The sequence below is a fragment of the Lolium rigidum genome, chromosome 4 (genome assembly GCF_022539505.1).
Source record: "Lolium rigidum isolate FL_2022 chromosome 4, APGP_CSIRO_Lrig_0.1, whole genome shotgun sequence".
In the NCBI taxonomy this organism is placed as follows: domain Eukaryota; kingdom Viridiplantae; phylum Streptophyta; class Magnoliopsida; order Poales; family Poaceae; genus Lolium; species Lolium rigidum.
Window position 1 is genome coordinate 185,491,017 of NC_061511.1, and position 20,320 is coordinate 185,511,336.

Consider the following 20,320-nt stretch of genomic DNA (forward strand, 5'->3'; position numbering starts at 1 on the left):
TAATTTCCGAAGACGATCTGGGAATTCTTTTTTGCTTTGAATGCTTCTTGCCGGTTCGGTAAAATTCGCATCCATGTGGACAGGGGCCAGGCATCATCTGGTGCTGGGGCATCATCAGGTGGTCGGGCATCATGTCTCTCTACTGTTGCTGCCTCTGGTAATAGTGTGCGCCGCGGTGCTCCTTGTAGGTCCACAGCAACACCATCTGTCCCCAGTGCTAGTGGTAGCCAGATCGTTCGTACGGTCGATGTGGAGGACGATGCAGACATTGAGGATCAGTCTCCTGAAGATGATGAGGATGAGTTGATGTTTCCTGAATTGGTAGATCGATGCAGTAAGCAAGCAATGGAGGATCAATACATGGAAGATATTGCTTTTGGTGCCAGATTTGGTGACACTGATGATGAAGAGAAGAATGAGAACAATGGCAGCCTCGTTTTAGACGATTACGAAGGTGATGACTTGCCAACAATTGAGTGGAACATAGAGGATCCTCAGCTTGCAGAAGGCACCGTGTTTCAAACGATGATGGACTGCCGTAATGCAATTACTACATATTGCACTCTCTAAGAATAATTATGAGGTTATTAAAAGTGATCCAGGTAGGTTCACAGTTAAATGCCCATACAAGAGGTGTAGGTGGAGGCTGCATGCATCCACAATGCGCAGAAGCAGCTTGGTTCAGGTATTACGCCAACCAGTTGTGTATTTTAGATCATGGTGTAAAATTTGTTATCTATTACTGACATCCGTTATCATTATGTTTCCGATAAAGAAGAATGAGCACGTCCATGCTTGTCCACCTCTAGGGGGAGAGCCAGAGCTGAAAACAAAGCTAGCGAAGACTAGGTGGTTGGCAGATATAATCCTAGATTGGCTGAGAGAAACTCCTTCACTTGGTCCAGCAACACTCCAGAAAAGATGGTTGAGAAGTTTAAAATGAAAGTATCTTACATGAGGATGTTCTATGCAAAGGAAATGGCTCTTGACAAGATCAATGGTCCATGGAATGAAAGCTTTCAGTTGCTTTACACTTTCAAAGCTGAAGTGGAGATGGCTAGTCCAGGCAGTGTTGTAGCGATAGACAAGCATACAGTTCCCTACAAATTGAAAAGCGGGAAGGTAATGCACAAGGAATGTTTTAGAAGGGCTTTTGTTTGTTCAAAGCTTGCTAGAAAGGCTTTTTGGACGGTTGCAGGCCTTATTTGGCCGTGGATGCAACAGCTCTTCATGGCAGGTTTAAAGGACAACTAGTTGCTGCTACTGTAGTTAATGGACATAATTGGATGTTTCCTGTTGATTATGGAGTTTTGGAGGTTGAGTCAGACGAAAGTTGGACTTGGTTTCTGCAGAATTTGCGCGACCTTATAGGTCATCCACCAGGACTTGTTATCCACACAGACGCTTGCAAAGGTTTGGAGAGTGCGGTAGAAGCGATATTCCACGGAGTGGAGCATAGGGAATGTATGCGACACTTGGTACAGAATTTTACAAAGAAATTCAAGGGTAAAGTTTTTACTGACAACCTATGGCTAGCTTCATACACATGTAGCTCTAGGAAGCATCTGTTTCATTTGGATGTGTTGCATAAACAAAAACCTAGGGTGAAGGAGTACTTGGATGAACATCATGGTAGGGTGTGGTCAAGAAGCCAATTCAATGAAATTTGCAAGGTAGACTATGTAACAAGTAACCTTGTGGAGAGTTTCAATTCAAAGGTCAAGTCATTGAAAGGGCTTATGCTGTGGCAAATATTTGATAAGATTAGGCGAGATGATCATGATAAAGATCGATCTGCGTCAAAGAATTGCATCCACAAAATATGCTGGCCATCTCATACTCCCATCTTTGATTAAGTCTTTGCATGACAGGGCAAAACAATTGAGGATGCAATGCGTCAGAAAAGGAATGGGGGCTAAGGTAACCTACACTGACAGTAAAAATATGCAGTGGAGGTATCCAATGAGTTTGGTTGGTAGGACATGCCATTGTAGGGGATGGCAGATCCATGGGATACCCTGCATACACGCATTGTTTTTCATGTGTTATAGGGGGTGAAGAAGGTGAAGTTGATCAGTATGTGTCAGAGTATTTCTCTGTTGCCAAATTTAGGGCTGCATATGCTATGAATGTTCCTACCTTGTTGGGAAACTGTACTCTCCAGTATTGACTAGACCGGCAGGTAGGCTGAGGAAGAATAGGATCAGAGCTAGTGCAGAGGGTGGTGCACCGATTCGAAAACATAAGTGCAAACGTTGTGGAATCCCTGGACACATTGCTAGGCTTTGTAAAAATGGAGTTGACCCGGTGATGACGCGTAAAGCACACGCCCGTTGGGAACCCCAAGTGGAAGGTGTGATGCGTACAGCAACAAGTTTCCCTCAGTAAGAAACCAAGGTTTATCGAACCAGTAGGAGCCAAGAAGCACGTTGAAGGTTGATGGCGGCGGAGTATAGTGCGGCGCAACACCAGGGATTCCGGCGCCAACGTGGAACCTGCACAACACAATCAAAATAATTTGCCCCAACGTAACAGTGAGGTTATCAATCTCATCGGCTTGCTGTAAACAAAGGATTAGATGTATAGTGTGGATGATGTTGATTGTTTGCGAAGAACAGTAAAGAACAATTGCAGTAGATTGTATTTCAGATGTATAGAATAGGACCGGGGTCCACAGTTCACTAGTGGTGTCTCTCCCATAAGATAAACAGATGTTGGGTGAACAAATTATAGTTGTGCAATTGACAAATAAAGAAGGCATAACAATGCACATACATATATCATGATGAGTACTATGAGATTTAATCAGGGTATTACGACAAAGTACATAGACCGCTATCCAGCATGCATCTATGCCTAAAAAGTCCACCTTCAGAGTTATCATCCGAACCCCTTCCAGTATTAAGTTGTAAACAACAGACAATTGCATTAAGTATGGTGCGTAATGTAATCAACACAAATATCCTTAGACAAAGCATCGATGTTTTATCCCTAGTAGCAACAAGCACATCCACAACCTTAGAACTTTCTCGTCATCGTCCTGCAGTTTAATGGAGGCATGAACCCACTATCGAGCATAAATACTCCCTCTTGGAGTCACAAGTATCAACTTGGCCAGAGCCTCTACTAGCAACGGAGAGCATGCAAGAACATAAATAACATATATGATAGATTGATAATCAACTTGACATAGTATTCAATATTCATCGGATCCCAACAAACACAACATGTAGTATTACAAATAGATGATCTTGATCATGATAGGCAGCTCACAAGATCTAACATGATAGCACAATTAGGAGAAGACAACCATCTAGCTACTGCTATGGACCCATAGTCCAGGGGTGGACTACTCACACATCGATCCGGAGGCGATCATGGCGATGAAGAGACCTCCGGGAGATGATTCCCCTCTCCGGCAGGGTGCCGGAGGCGATCTCCTGAATCCCCCGAGATGGGATTGGCGGCGTCTCTGGATGGTTTTCCGTATCGTGGCTCTCGGTACTGGAGTTATTATCGATGAAGGCTTCTTATAGGCGGAGATGTATGTTTAGGGGCGGCGCGAGGGGCCCACACAACAGGGCCGCGCGGCTAGGGGGTGGGCCGCGCCGCCCTGGCGTGTCGCCGCCTCGTCGCCCCACTTCGTTTTCCTTTCGGACTTCTGGAAGCTTCGTGGAAAAATAAGATCCTGGGCGTTGATTTCGTCCAATTCCGAGAATATTTCCTTACTAGGATTTCGAAACCAAAAACAGCGAAAACAACGAATCGGCTCTTCGGCATCTCGTCAATAGGTTAGTGCCGGAAAATGCATAATAATGACATATAATGTGTATAAAACATGTGAGTATCATCAATAAAGTAGCATGGAACATAAGAAATTATAGATACGTTTGAGACGTATCAAGCATCCCCAAGCTTAGTTCCTACTCGCCCTCGAGTAGGTAAACGATAACAAAGATAATTTCTGAAATGACATGCTATCATAATCTTGATCATACTATTGTAAGCATATGAGATGAATGCAGCGATTTGAAGCAATGATGAAGATAATGAGTAAACAAATGAATCATATAGCAAAGACTTTTCAGGAATAATACTTTCAAGACAAGCATCAATAAGACTTGCATAAGAGTTACTCATAAAGCAATAAATTCAAAGTAAAGGCATTGAAGCAACACAAAGGAAGATATAAGTTTCAGCGGTTTCTTTCAACTTCAACATATTTATCTAATGGATAATTGTCAACACAAAGTAATATAACAAGTGCAATAGGTAAACATGTAAGAATCAATGCACACAGTTGATACAAGTGTTTGCTTCTGGGATAGAAAGAATAGGTAAAGCTGACTCAACAATACGAGTAGAAGAATGGCCCTTCGCAGAGGAAGCATTGATTACTATATTTGTGCTAGAGCTTTTCATTTTGAAAAACAAGAAACAATTTTGTCAACGGTAGTAATAAAGCATATGTGTTATGTATAATATATCTTATAAGTTGCAAGCCTCATGCATAGTATACTAATAGTGCTCGCACCTTGTCCTAATTAGCTTGGATTAACACGGATTATCATTGCATAGCATATGTTTCAACCAAGTGTCACAAAGGGGTACCTCTATGCCGCTCGTACAAAGGTGTAAGGAGAAAGCTCGCATTGGATTTCTCGCTTTTGATTATTCTCAACTTAGACATCCATACAGGGACAACATAGACAACAGATAATGGACTCCTCTTTAATGCATAAGCATTCAACAATAGTTAATATTCTCATAAGAGATTGAGGATTAGTTGTCCAAACTGAAACTTCCACCATGAATCATGGCTTTAGTTAGCGGCCCAATGTTCTTCTCTAACATTATGCATACTCAAACCATTTGATCATGAAAATCTCCCTTACTTCAGACAAGACGAACATGCATAGCAACTCACATGATATTCAACAAAGGTAAAAGTTGATGGCGTCCCCAGAAACATGGTTACCGCTCAACAAGCAACTTATTAAGAAATAAGACACATAAGTACATATTTTTCACCACAATAGTTTTTAAGGCTATTTTGTCCCATGAGCTATATATTGCAAAGACAAAGAATAGAAATTTTAAAGTTAGCACTCAAGTAATGTACTTTGAAATGACGGAGAAATACCATGTAGTAGGTAGGTATGGTGGACACAAATGGCATAGTAGTTGGCTCAAGGATTTGGATGCATGAGAAGAATTCCTCTCAATACAAGGCTAGGCTAGCAAGGTTGTTTGAAGCAAACTCAAGTATAAAAGGTGCAGCAAAGCTCACATATGAACATATTGTAGCTATTATAAGACTTTATATTGTCTATTTGTTGTTCAAACACCTTAACCAGAAAATATCTAGACTCTAGAGATCAATCATGCAAACCAAATTTTAACAAGCTCTATGTAGTTATTCATTAATGAGTACAAGGTACATGATGCAAGAGCTTAAACATGATCTATATGAGCACAACAATTGCCAAGTATCACATTATTCAAGACATTAAACCATTTACTACATGCGGCATTTTCCGTTTCCAACCATATAACAATGAATGAAATAGTCCAACTTTCGCAATGAACATTAAAGATAAAGCTAAGAACACATGTGTTCATACGAAACAGCGGAGCGTGTCTCTCTCCCACACAAAGAATGCTAGGATCCGATCTTATTCAAACAAAAACAAAAACAAAAACAAAAGCAAACAGACGCTCCAAGTAAAGCACATAAGATGCGACGGAATAAAAATATAGTTTCACTAGAGGTGACTCGATAAGTTGTCGATGAAGAAGGGATGCCTTGGGCATCCCCAAGCTTAGACGCTTGGGTCTTCTTAAAATATGCAGGGATGAACCACGGGGGCATCCCCAAGCTTTGACCATTCACTCTTCTTGATCATATTGTATCATCCTCCTCTCTCGACCCTTGAAAACTTCCTCCACACCAAACTCAAAACAAAATCATTAGAGGGTTAGTGCATAATCAAAAATTCACATGTTCAGAGGTGACATAATCATTCTTAACACTTCTAGACATTGCACAAAGCTACTGGACATTAATAGAACAAAGAAATCCATCCAACATAGCAAAACAGGCAATGCGAAATAAAAGGCAGAATCTGTCAAAACAGAACAGTCCGTAAATACGAATTTTTCTGAGGCACCAGACTTGCTCAAATGAAAATGACCAAATTGAATGAAAGTTGCGTACATATCTGAGGATCACGCACGTAAATTGGCAGATTTTTCTGAGTTACCTACAGAGAGGCAGATCGAAATTCGTGACAGCAAGAAATCTGTTTCTACGCAGTAATCTAAATCTAGTATTGACTTTACTATCAAAGACTTTACTTGGCACAACAATGCAATAAAATAAAGATAAGGAGAGGTTGCTACAGTAGTAACAACTTCCAAGACTCAAATATAAAACAAAGTGCAGAAGTAAAATAATGGGTTGTCTCCCATAAGCGCTTTTCTTTAACGCCTTTCAGCTAGGCGCAGAAAGTGTGAATCAAGTATTATCAAAAGATGAAGCATCAACATTACCTCGGGCTTTATGCATACCCTTCTTATTCTTTTTCTTACTCTTTGGTTTAGGGAATACATGTCTACCTCTAGGTGTAGAGGTGAATTTTAGGGTGCCTTCTCCCACATTTATGACTGCTCCCAATAGTTTCAGCAGGGATCTTCCAAGTGTGATTTGTCATGTTCCTACACATTCAATAACAAGATAATCAGTGGATACTTGTTCTTCCAAGAATGGTTGTATGCACACCCTCGGCTATTCTCTTAGGAATTATAACAGAGTTATCAACAAGAGTTATTCCTTCTCCCCCTTCAACGAGTCCCCAAAGTGTCAAAGATTCATAGATACTCTTAGGCATAAGGAAAAATTCAGACATAATATCACAATGGGCATGAAAAGTTTCACCACCAATGACAACTTTAATAGTAGGGTCCCATTTTGAAGGTTCAGAGTTCACTAAAACTTGATCAAGCCGGTTACGAACATAACTATAATTTTCTTTCAAGCAAGATGCACTTGTCTCAAGAGTGTTTAATCTACTATGAATGCTAATAAGAGCTGAATCAAAGTTATTAGCTGAACTATGTGATGCAACTAATTTTTTTATGGCATTAAAAGCTTGATCTCCATTGCAATGAAGGAAATCTCCTCCTACTATAGCATCCAAGGCATATCTATAGCGAATCATAATCCCAAAATAAAAATTACTAAGGAGCAAACTTAGAGTCATTTGAGGTTCAGCTTTACGATAAGAATCAAAAATTCTAGACCAAGAATCTTTAAAACTCTCCTCATCCCCTTGTTTAAAAGTAAAGATTAATTCCTCAGATGAAGAAGTAACAGGTACAGAGCTAGACATGATAATAAAATAAACTAAATGCAAGTAACTATTTTTTGTGTGTTTCCGATGTAGAGAACAAGACAGTAAATAAAGTAAAACTAGCAACTAATTTTTTTATGTTTTGTTTTAGTGCAGCAAACAAAGTAGTAAATAAAGTAAAGTAGCAACTAATTTTTGTGTGTTTTGTTTTAGTGCAGCAAACAAAGTAGTAAATAAAGTAAAGTAAAGCAAGACAAAAATAAAGTAAAGAGATTGGAAGTGGAGACTCCCCTTGCAGCGTGTCTTGATCTCCCCGGCAACGGCGCCAGAAATTTAGCTTGATGACGCGTACAACACACACCCGTTGGGAACCCCAAGTGGAAGGTGTGATGCGTACGACGAGCAAGTTTCCCTCGGTAAGAAACCAAGGTTTATCGAACCAGGTAGGAGCCAAGAAGCACGTTGAAGGTTGATGGCGGCGGAGTGTAGTGCGGCGCAACACCAGGGATTCCGGCGCCAACGTGGAACCTGCACAACACAATCAAAATACTTTGCCCCAACGTAACAGTGAGGTTGTCAATCTCACCGGCCTGTTGTAAACAAAGGATTAGATGTATAGTGTGGATGATGATGATTGTTTGCGAAGAACAGTAAAGAACAATTGCAGTAGATTGTATTTCAGATGTAAAGAATAGGACCGGGGTCCACAGTTCACTAGTGGTGTCTCTCCCATAAGATAAACAGATGTTGGGTGAACAAATTACGGTTGGGCAATTGACAAATAAAGAAGGCATAACAATGCACATACATATATCATGATGAGTACTATGAGATTTAACCAGGGCATTACGACAAAGTACATAGACCGCTATCCGAGCATGCATCTATGCCTAAAAAGTCCACCTTCGAGGTTATCATCCGAACCCCTTCCAGTATTAAGTTGTAAACAACGAGACAATTGCATTAAGTATGGTGCGTAATGTAATCAACACAAATATCCTTAGACAAAGCATCGATGTTTTGTCCCTAGTAGCAACAAGCACATCCACAACCTTAGAACTTTCCGTCACTGTCCCAGATTTAATGGAGGCATGAACCCACTATCGAGCATAAATACTCCCTCTTGGAGTCACAAGTATCAACTTGGCCGGAGCCTCTACTAGCAACGGAGAGCATGCAAGAACATAAATAACATATATGATAGATTGATAATCAACTTGACATAGTATTCAATATTCATCGGATCCCAACAAACACAACATGTAGTATTACAAATAGATGATCTTGATCATGATAGGCAGCTCATAAGATCTAACATGATAGCACAATTAGGAGAAGACAACCATCTAGATACTGCTATGGACCCATAGTCCAGGGGTGGACTACTGATACGTCTCCGACGTATCGATAATTTCTTATGTTCTATGCCATATTATTGATGATACCTACATGTTTTATGCACACTTTATGTCATATTCGTGCATTTTCTGGAACTAACCTATTAACAAGATGCCGAAGTGCCAGTTCCTGTTTTCTGCTGTTTTTGGTTTCGGAAATCCTAGTAACGAAATATTCTCGGAATTGGACGAAACAAAGACCCGAGGGCCTATTTTTCCACGGAGCTTCCGGAAGACCGAAGAACATACGAAGTGGGGCCACGAGGTGGCGACACCATAAGGCGGCGCGGCCTAGGGGGCCCGCGCCGCCCTATGGTGTGGCCCCCTCGTCGAGCCCCCGACTCCGCCCTTCCGCCTACTTAAAGCCTCCGTCGCGAAACCCCCGAGGCGAAAAACCACGATACGGAAAACCTTACCGAGACGCCTCCGCCGCCGATCCCATCTCGGGGGATTCCGGAGATCTCCTCCGGCACCCTGCCGGAGAGGGGATTCATCTCCCGGAGGACTCTACACCGCCATGGTCGCCTCCGGAGTGATGAGTGAGTAGTTCACCCCTGGACTATGGGTCCATAGCGGTAGCTAGATGGTTGTCTTCTCCTCATTGTGCTTCATTGTTGGATCTTGTGAGCTGCCTAACATGATCAAGATCATCTATCCGTAATACTCTATGTTGTGTTTGTCGGGATCCGATGGATAGAGAATACCATGTCATGTTAATTATCAAGTTATTACATATGTGTTGTTTATGATCTTGCATGCTCTCCGTTACTAGTAGAGGCTCGGCCAAGTTTTTGCTTTTAACTCCAAGAGGGAGTATTTATGCTCGATAGTGGGTTCATGCCTGCATTGATACCGGGACGAGTGACGAAAGTTCTAAGGTTGTGTTGTGCTTGTTGCCACTAGGGATAAAACATTGGCGCTATGTCCGAGGATGTAGTTGTTGATTACATTACGCACCATACTTAATGCAATTGTCTGTTGCTTTGCAACTTAATACTGGAAGGGGTTCGGACGATAACCTGAAGGTGGACTTTTTAGGCATAGATGCGGTTGGATGGCGGTCTATGTACTTTGTCGTAATGCCCAATTAAATCTCACTATACTTATCATGTCATGTATGTGCATTGTTATGCCCTCTCTATTTGTCAATTGCCCGACTGTAATTTGTTCACCCAACATGCTTTTATCTTATGGGAGAGACACCTCTAGTGAACTGTGGACCCCGGTCCATTCTTTTATACTGAAATACAAATCTGCTTGCAATACTTGTTTTTACTCGTTTTCTCTGCAAACAATCATCTTCCACACAATACGGTTAATCCTTTGTTACAGCAAGCCGGTGAGATTGACAACCTCACTCGTTTCGTTGGGGCAAAGTACTTTGGTTGTGTTGTGCAGGTTCCACGTTGGCGCCGGAATCCCCGGTGTTGCGCCACACTACATCCCGCCGCCATCAACCTTCAATGTGCTTCTTGGCTCCTCCTCGGTTCGATAAACCTTGGTTTCTTTCTCGACGGAAAACTTGCCGCTGTGCGCATCATACCTTCCTCTTGGGGTTGCCCAACGAACGTGTGAAATACACGCCATCAAGCATATTTTCTGGCGCCGTTGCCGGGGAGATCAAGACACGCTGCAAGGGGAGTCTCCACTTCTCAATCTCTTTACTTTGTTTTTGTCTTGCTTTATTTTATTTACTACTTTGTTTGCTGCACTTATATCAAAACACAAAAAATTAGTTACTTGTTTTACTTTACTTAATATGATGCATGTTTTTATTTCACTAGTTAAGCATAATGGAAAACAACAAAAATATGAGAGATCTTTATGAACTTTATCTTGAATTAGGACATGATGTGTTTGAAGAGATAATTAAAAAACCCATGGAACTTTATATGCATGCTAATGGGAATGTTATTACTATGGATGCTTTGAACACCATTGTTGCTAATGCTATGGAAAATTCTAAGCTTGGGGAAGCTGGCTCGATGAGCAGGATCTTTTTAGTACCCCAAGCATTGAGGAGAAAATTTTCTTTTATGATTACAATATGCCTCCTATATATGATGATAGCCACTTTGTTGAATTTGCTCCCACTACAACTAATAAAATTGATTATGCTTATGTGGAGAGTAATAATTTTATGCTTGAGACTCATGATAAGAATGCTTTATGTGATAGTTATATTGTTGAGTTTGCTCATGATGCTACTGAAAGTTATTATGAGAGAGGAAAATATGGTTGTAGAAATTTTCATGTTACTAAAATGCCTCTCTATGTGCTGAAATTTTTGAAGCTACACTTGTTTTATCTTCCTATGCTTGTCACTTTGTTCTTCATGAATTCATTTGTGTACAAGATGCATCTTCATAGGAAGCATGTTATACTTAAATGTGTTTTGAATTTGCCTCTTGATGCTCTCTTTTGCTTCAAATACTATCTCTTGCGAGTGCATCATTAAAACTGCTGAGCCCATCTTAATGGCTATAAAGAAAGAACTTCTTGGGAGATAACCCATGTGTTATTTTGCTACAGTACTTTGTTTTATATTTGAGACTTGGAAGTTGTTTACTACTGTAGCAACCTCTCCTTATCTTAGTTTTATATTTTGTTGTGCCAAGTAAAGTCTTTGATAGAAAAGTAAGTACTAGATTTGGATTACTGCGCAGTTCCAGATTTCTTTGTCTGTCACGAATCTGGGTCTATCTCCCTGTAGGTAGCTCAGAAAATTAAGCCAATTTACGAGCATGATCCTCAGATATGTACGCAACTTTCATTCAATTAGAGCATTTTCTTTTGAGCAAGTCTGGTGGCCTAATAAAATCCATCTTTACGGACTGTTCTGTTTTGACAGATTCTGTCTTTTATTTCGCATTGCCTCTTTTGCTATGTTGGATGAATTTCTTTGATCCATTAATGTCCAGTAGCTTTATGCAATGTCCAGAAGTGTTAAGAATGATTGTGTCACCTCTGAACGTGTGAATTTTTATTATGCACTAAACCTCTAATGAGTTGTTTCGAGTTTGGTGTGGAGGAAGTTTTCAAGGATCAAGAGAGGAGTATGATGCAATATGATCAAGGAGAGTGAAAGCTCTAAGCTTGGGGATGCCCCGGTGGTTCACCCCTGCATATTATAGGAAGACTCAAGCGTCTAAGCTTGGGGATGCCCAAGGCATCCCCTTCTTCATCGACAACATTATCGGGTTCCTCCCCGAAACTATATTTTTATTCTGTCACATCTTATGTACTTTGCTTGGAGCGTCGGTTTGTTTTTGTTTTTGTTTTGTTTGAATAAAATGGATCCTAGCATTCACTTTGTGGGAGAGAGACACGCTCCGCTGTAGCATATGGACAAGTATGTCCTTAGGCTATACTCATAGTATTCATGGCGAAGTTTCATCTTCGTTAAATTGTTATATGGTTGGAATTGGAAAATACTACATGTAGTAACTCTAAAATGTCTTGGATAATTTGATACTTGGCAATTGTTGTGCTCATGTTTAAGCTCTTGCATCATATACTTTGTACCCATTAATGAAGAAATACTTAGAGCTTGCTAATTTGGTTTGCATATTTGGTTTCTCTAGAGTCTAGATAATATCTAGTATTGAGTTTTGAACAACAAGGAAGACGGTATGGAGTCTTATAATGTTTACCATATGTCTTTTATGTGAGTTTTGCTGTACCGTTCATCCTTGTGTTTGTTTCAAATGACCTTGCTAGCCTAAACCTTGTATCGAGAGGGAATACTTCTCATGCATCCCAAATACTTGAGCCAACCACTATGCCATTTGTGTCCACCATACCTACCTACTACATGGTATTTATCCGCCATTCCAAAGTAAATTGCTTGAGTGCTACCTTTAAAATTCCATCATTCACCTTTGCAATATATAGCTCATGGGACAAATAGCTTAAAAACTATTGTGGTATTGAATATGTACTTATGCATTTTATCTCTTATTAAGTTGCTTGTTGTGCGATAACCATGTTTCGGGGACGCCATCAACTATTCTTTGTTGAATATCATGTGAGTTGCTATGCATGTCCGTCTTGTCTGAAGTAAGAGAGATCTACCACCTTTATGGTTGGAGCATGTACATTGTTAGAGAAGAACATTGGGCCGCTAACTAAAGCCATGAATCATGGTGGAAGTTTCAGTTTTGGACACACATCCTCAATCTCATATGAGAATAATAATTGTTGTCACATGCTTATGCATTAAAGAGGAGTCCATTATCTGTTGTCCATGTTGTCCCGGTATGGATGTCTAAGTTGAGAATAATCAAAAGCGAGAAATCCAAAATGCGAGCTTTCTCCTTAGACCTTTGTACAGGCGGCATGGAGGTACCCCATTGTGAAACTTGGTTAAAACATGTGCATTGCAAAGATCCGGTAGTCCAAGTTAATTAGGACAAGGTGCGGGCACTATTAGTATACTATGCATGAGGCTTGCAACTTGTAAGATATAATGTACATAACTCATATGCTTTATTACTACCGTTGACAAAATTGTTTCATGTTTTCAAAATAAAAGCTCTAGCACAAATATAGCAATCGATGCTTTCCTCTTTGAAGGACCTTTCTCTTTACTTTTATGTTGAGTCGGTTCACCTATCTCTCTCCACCTCAAGAAGCAAACACTTGTGTGAACTGTGCATTGATTCCTACATACTTGCATATTGTACTTGTTATATTACTCTATGTTGACAATTATCCATGAGATATACATGTTACAAGTTGAAAGCAACCGCTGAAACTTAATCTTCCTTTGTGTTGCTTCAATACCTTTACTTTGATTTATTGCTTTATGAGTTAACTCTTATGCAAGACTTATTAATACTTGTCTTGAAGTACTATTCATGAAAAGTCTTTGCTTTATGATTCACTTGTTTACTCATGTCATTACCATTGTTTTGATCGCTGCATCCACTACATATGTTTACAAATAGTATGATCAAGGTTATGATGGCATATCACTTCCGAAATTATCTTTGTTATCGTTTTACCTGCTCGGGACGAGCAGAACTAAGCTTGGGGATGCTTGATACGTCTCCGACGTATCGATAATTTCTTATGTTCTATGCCATATTATTGATGATACCTACATGTTTTATGCACACTTTATGTCATATTCGTGCATTTTCCGGAACTAACCTATTAACAAGATGCCGAAGTGCAGTTCCCGTTTTCTGCTGTTTTTGGTTTCAGAAATCCTAGTAACGAAATATTCTCGGAATTGGACGAAACAAAGACCCGGGGGCCTATTTTTCCACGGAGCTTCCGGAAGACCGAAGAACATACGAAGTGGGGCCACGAGGTGGCGACACCATAAGGCGGCGCGGCCTAGGGGGCCCGCGCCGCCCTATGGTGTGGCCCCCTCGTCGAGCCCCCGACTCTGCCCTTCCGCCTACTTAAAGCCTCCGTCGCGAAACCCCGAGGCGAAAAACCACGATACGGAAAACCTTACCGAGACGCCGCCGCCGCCGATCCCATCTCGGGGGATTCTCGGAGATCTCCTCCGGCACCCTGCCGGAGAGGGGATTCATCTCCCGGAGGACTCTACACCGCCATGGTCGCCTCCGGAGTGATGAGTGAGTAGTTCACCCCTGGACTATGGGTCCATAGCGAGTAGCTAGATGGTTGTCTTCTCCTCATTGTGCTTCATTGTTGGATCTTGTGAGCTGCCTAACATGATCAAGATCATCTATCTGTAATACTCTATGTTGTGTTTGTCGGGATCCGATGGATAGAGAATACCATGTCATGTTAATCATCAAGTTATTACATATGTGTTGTTTATGATCTTGCATGCTCTCCGTTACTAGTAGAGGCTCTGGCCAAGTTTTTGCTTTTAACTCCAAGAGGGAGTATTTATGCTCGATAGTGGGTTCATGCCTGCATTGATACCGGAACAGATGACAGAAAGTTCTAAGGTTGTGTTGTGTTGTTGCCACTAGGGATAAAACATTGGCGCTATGTCCGAGGATGTAGTTGTTGATTACATTACGCACCATACTTAATGCAATTGTCTGTTGCTTTGCAACTTAATACTGGAAGGGGTTCGGACGATAACCTGAAGGTGGACTTTTTAGGCATAGATGCAGTTGGATGGCGGTCTATGTACTTTGTCGTAATGCCCAATTAAATCTCACTATACTTATCATGTCATGTATGTGCATTGTTATGCCCTCTCTATTTGTCAATTGCCCGACTTTAATTTGTTCACCCAACATGCTTTTATCTTATGGGAGAGACACCTCTAGTGAACTGTGGACCCCGGTCCATTCTTTTATACCTGAAATACAAATCTGTTGCAATACTTGTTTTTACTCGTTTTCTCTGCAAACAATCATCTTCCACACAATACGGTTAATCCTTTGTTACAGCAAGCCGGTGAGATTGACAACCTCACTGTTTCGTTGGGGCAAAGTACTTTGGTTGTGTTGTGCGGGTTCCACGTTGGCGCCGGAATCCCTGGTGTTGAGCCGCACTACATCCCGCCGCCATCAACCTTCAACGTGCTTCTTGGCTCCTCCTGGTTCGATAAACCTTGGTTTCTTTCTGAGGGAAAACTTGCTGCTGTGCGCATCATACCTTCCTCTTGGGGTTGCCCAACGAACGTGTGAAATACACGCCATCAACTACTCACACATCGATCCGGAGGCGATCATGGCGATGAAGAGACCTCCGGGAGATGATTCCCCTCTCCGGCAGGGTGCCGGAGGCGATCTCCTGAATCCCCCAAGATGGGATTGGCGGCGTCTCGGGATGGTTTTCCGTATTGTGGCTCTCGGTACTGGAGTTATTATCGACGAAGGCTTCTTATAGGCGGAGAGGTAGGTTTAGGGGCGACGCGAGGGGCCCACACAACAGGGCCGCGCGACCAGGGGGTGGGCCGCGCCGCCCTGGCGTGTCGCCGCCTCGTCGCCCCACTTCGTTTTCCTTTCGGACTTCTGGAAGCTTCGTGGAAAAATAAGATCCTGGGCGTTGATTTCGTCCAATTCCGAGAATATTTCCTTACTAGGATTTCTGAAACCAAAAACAGCAGAAAACAGCAAGCGGCTCTTCGGCATCTCGTCAATAGGTTAGTGCCGGAAAATGCATAATAATGACATATAATGTGTATAAAACATGTGAGTATCATCAATAAAGTAGCATGGAACATAAGAAATTATAGATACGTTTGAGACGTATCACCCAGCTTTTGGAATGGAAGATCAGGCGGGAGCAGCAAATGCAGAGGAGAATGAAGCAGCAATTCAAATTGAGATTGAAGCAGCAGTTCAACATGAGGAGAATTAAGCAACAATTCAACATGAGGAGATTGAAGCAGCAATTCAACATGAGGAGATTGAAGCAGCAATTGAACATGAGGAGATTGAACCGATGGATCGAGAGAAGAGGGAACAGGTTGATGTAGAGCTTCTTGAACCGATGGATCGAGAGCAGAGGGAACAAATGGATGTAGAGCTGCTTCAACCGATGAGTCCAGAGGAAAGGGAACAGTATAATCGAGATTGCTTCGAAAGTGGTATGGCCCAGATTAGTGCTAACTTCGAAGAGCAGATGGCAGAAGAAAAAGCACAAGCTCGCAGAAGAAGAAGAACAAGAAAGAGGGCAAAAGGAAGGTAGACACCGGTAATATCCCTGGTAGGGTTACCCAGAGTATGGTGGTGGCCCCAGCGAGTCACACCAGGAGCAAGAGAAAGATTTTATTCTGAACAACTAATTTGAATTTGTATGAACAATTTGTATTGGGGTTCCCTTTGTATTGGGGATCCCTTTGTGTTGAACAATTTGTATTGGGGTTCCCTTTGTATTGGGGATGCCTTTGTGTTGAACAATTTGAATTTGTATGAACAATTTGTATTGGGGTTCCCTTTGTATTGGGGATCCCTTTGTGTTCAACAATTTGACTTTGTATGAACAATTTGTATGCCACATTTATCATTTTCTCTAGGGTTTAGGGTTTTAGGGTTTTAGGATTTAGGGTTTAATTCAAAATAATTCAAAACATGGTGGAACCTTCCCATGGAGTCTTGTTATGTTACCTACAACCTAGAGAAATAATAATGGAAAAAAGGAAATATAGAGATATGAAGTTTTTATGCCAAAAGCTTCAAAACCACTTCCTAGTCCATGAGCTACTAGCTACGAAGATGCAGGGCTTTCTGCTCAATACACCTCCAAATACCCACTATGCTTACAAACTTTGTCCAAATGAGTCCAAATTCGTCACACTTGTGTATCTTTGAATTGCAAACAATATCATGTCGGCCAAAATGTAATATATTGTTCAAATAACACAATTTTACAATTTTTATGCCAAAAGCTTCAATTTCCCTTAGTCCCTTTATTATTTGGGTGCCCCTGTTTTACTTAGTGTTACTCAGTTTTCCCCCTCCGGGCCCACTTGTTTTACTCAGTCCTACTCAGTTTTGCCCTTCCGATAAACATTTCCTCACTTTTCCCCCTCTTAGTTCTACTCAGTTTTTCTAACTTGTACTCACTGGTTGATCTCTGATTGGTCGAGATGTATGTCACACGGATCTTGGTTGGTTGAAAGCTCAACGAACGCTTGCACCGTTCGATCATTTATGATCGGACAACCTGTATATCTCTCTCTACCACGATGGACGCATACGGAGAGAAGAGCAGAGCACATACCTACCAACCCTGGCAGTCGCATATTCCAGTCGCATCTTTCTCTCTCCTATTTCCTCTCTTACTCCAGCGGTCGCGGCGGCGCGGATCTAACCGTGCGTGCGGCGGCGTGCGGCGGCGCGGATCTAACCGTGCGGCGGCGTGGATCTAAGAGTGCCGGTGAGGATCTAACCGTCAGAAATAGTTGAAATGTCTCTCTTTCTATCTCACTTTCGTTTCTCTTCTCAAATATGTTGAATGATGAAGAACACCAAGACGGAGGCCGTGCCGACAGTAGTCATCGATGCCACGAACATTGAAGCCATCGCCTACAACATCGCTTCGACGGCGCAGATCCAGCCTTCAATGTCGGAGCCTGTTGATGTCTCACTTCCGTTGCCATCCTCAGATCCGTTGCTGATGAAGGACAACAAGACGGCGGTCGTGCCGACAGTGGTCATCGATGCCACAAACATTGAAGCCATCGCCTACAACATCGCTTCGATGGCGCAGATCCAGCCTTCAATGTCGGAGCATGTTGATGTCTCACTTCCGTTGCCCTCCTCAGATCCGTTGCTGATGAAGGACAACAAGACGGCGGCCGTGCCGACAGTGGTCATCGATGCCATGAACATTGAAGCCATTGCCTACAACATCGCTTCGACATCGCAGACCCAGCCTTCAATGTTGGAGCCTGTTGATGTCTCACTTCCGGTGCCGAGAGTGCGAATCGATGCCAAGACGATTGAAGCCATCGTCTACAACCGCGCTGCAAAGCCGCCGATCCAGCCCTCCGCAGATCCGTCGCTGATGAAGTACACTGATACGTCCATTTTGCATCACTATTTTATATCAGAATTTGTTGTTATTCATTGATATATTTCATATTTGGAGATGATACTTACGTTATTTCATCTATTTTGCATGTTTCATGATTATTGGAGGATCGCGCACCGGAGTCAGGATTCTGCTGGAAAAAGCGCCGTCAGAATGCAATATTTCGGAAGATCAACAATTGACGGAAATTATATGAAAAATCCTATTTTTCCAAAAGACGAAGGGAGCCAGAAGGGGGAGCCGAGGAGGGCTGCCGTGGGCCCACCTCATAGGCCGGCGCGGCCCAAGGCCTGGCCGCGCCGCCCTGTGAGGAAGGGGCCCACAGCCCCCTCTGGCCGCCTCTCCTTCGCGTACATCTTCGTCCCGAAAACCTAAGATCAGGGGGATAGTCGCGAAGAGTCACAACCACCTCTGCGGGGCGGAAAACACCAGAGAGAAAAGAGCTCTCCGGCAGGCTGAAATCCGCCGGGGAAATTCCCTCCCGGAGGGGGAAATCGACGCCATCGTCATCGTCATCGAGCTGGACATCATCTCCATCATCATCACCATCATCTTCAGCATCGTCACCGCCATCTCCACCGCTGCACCTCGTCACCGCTGTAACAATTTGGGTTTGATCTTGATTGTTTTATAGGAGAAACTCTCCCGGTGTTGATTTCTGCTTGTTATTGATGCTATTGAGTGAAACCGTTGAACCAAGGTTTATGTTCAGATTGTTATTCATCATCATATCACCTCTGATCATGTTCCATATGATGTCTCGTGAGTAGTTCGTTTAGTTCTTGAGGACATGGGTGAAGTCTAAATGTTAGTAGTGAATTATATTGGTTAGTATTCAATGTTATGATATTTAAGTTGTGGTGTTATTCTTCTAGTGGTATCATGTGAACGTCGACTACATGATACTTCACCATTTATGGGCCTAGGGGAGTGCATCTTGTATTCGGTTGCTAATTGCGGGGTTGCCGGAGTGATAGAAACCTAAACCCCCGTTAGTATATCGATGCAGGAGGGATAGCAGGATCTCAGAGTTTAAGGCTGTGGTTAGATTTATCTTAATTACTTTCTTGTATTTGCGGATGCTTGCAAGGGGTATAATCACAAGTATGTATTAGTCCTAGGAAGGGCGGTGCATTAGCATAGGTTCACCCATACAACACTTATCAAAACAATGAAGATTAATCAGCTATATGAAGCGAAAGCACTAGACTAAATTCCCGTGTGTCCTCAAGAACGTTTGGTCATTATAAGTAAACAAACTGGCTTGTCCTTTGTGCTAAAAAGGATCGGGCCACTCGCTGCAATTATTTCTCTCGCATTTTACTTACTTGTACTTTATTCATCTGCTATACTAAAACCCCCTGAATACTTGTCTGTGAGCATTTAAAGTGAATCCTTCATCGAAACTGCTTGTCAACACCTTCTGCTCCTCGTTGGGTTCGACACTCTTATTTATCGAAAGTACTACGATGCACCCCCTATACTTGTGGGTCATCAAGACTATTTTCTGGCGCCGTTGCCGGGGAGTGAAGCGCTATTGGTAAGTGGAATTGGTAAGGGAAACCTTTACTGTACGTGCTGATTTTTATTTCTGCCTGATGCTATAATTCATTATGGAGGGGTATTCTCTTGAATTCCTCTTTGGAAAATCTACTACTACTGCAAAGGTAGTGGATGAGGCGCCAGGTGAGAAAGAGGTTTGATGACCCACAAGTATAGGGGATCGCAGCAGTCTTCGCGGGTAGTAAAACCCAATTTATTGATTCGACACAAGGGGAGACAAAGAATACTTGAAAGCCTTAACAGCGGAGTTGTCAATTCAGCTGCACCTGGAAACAGACTTGCTCGCAAGAGTTTATCGATAGTAACAGTTTTATAGCGATAATGATAGTGAAATAACAACGAGCAGAGTAACGAGACAACGAGTGGTGATTATAGTAAACAGCAGGATTAAAATACCGTAGGCATGGGGACGGATAACGGGCGTTGCATGGATGAGAGAAACTCATGTAACAATCAAGCGGGGCATTTGCGGATAATAATAAAACGGTGTCCAAGTACAAAGCAATCAATAGGCATGTGTTCCAATTA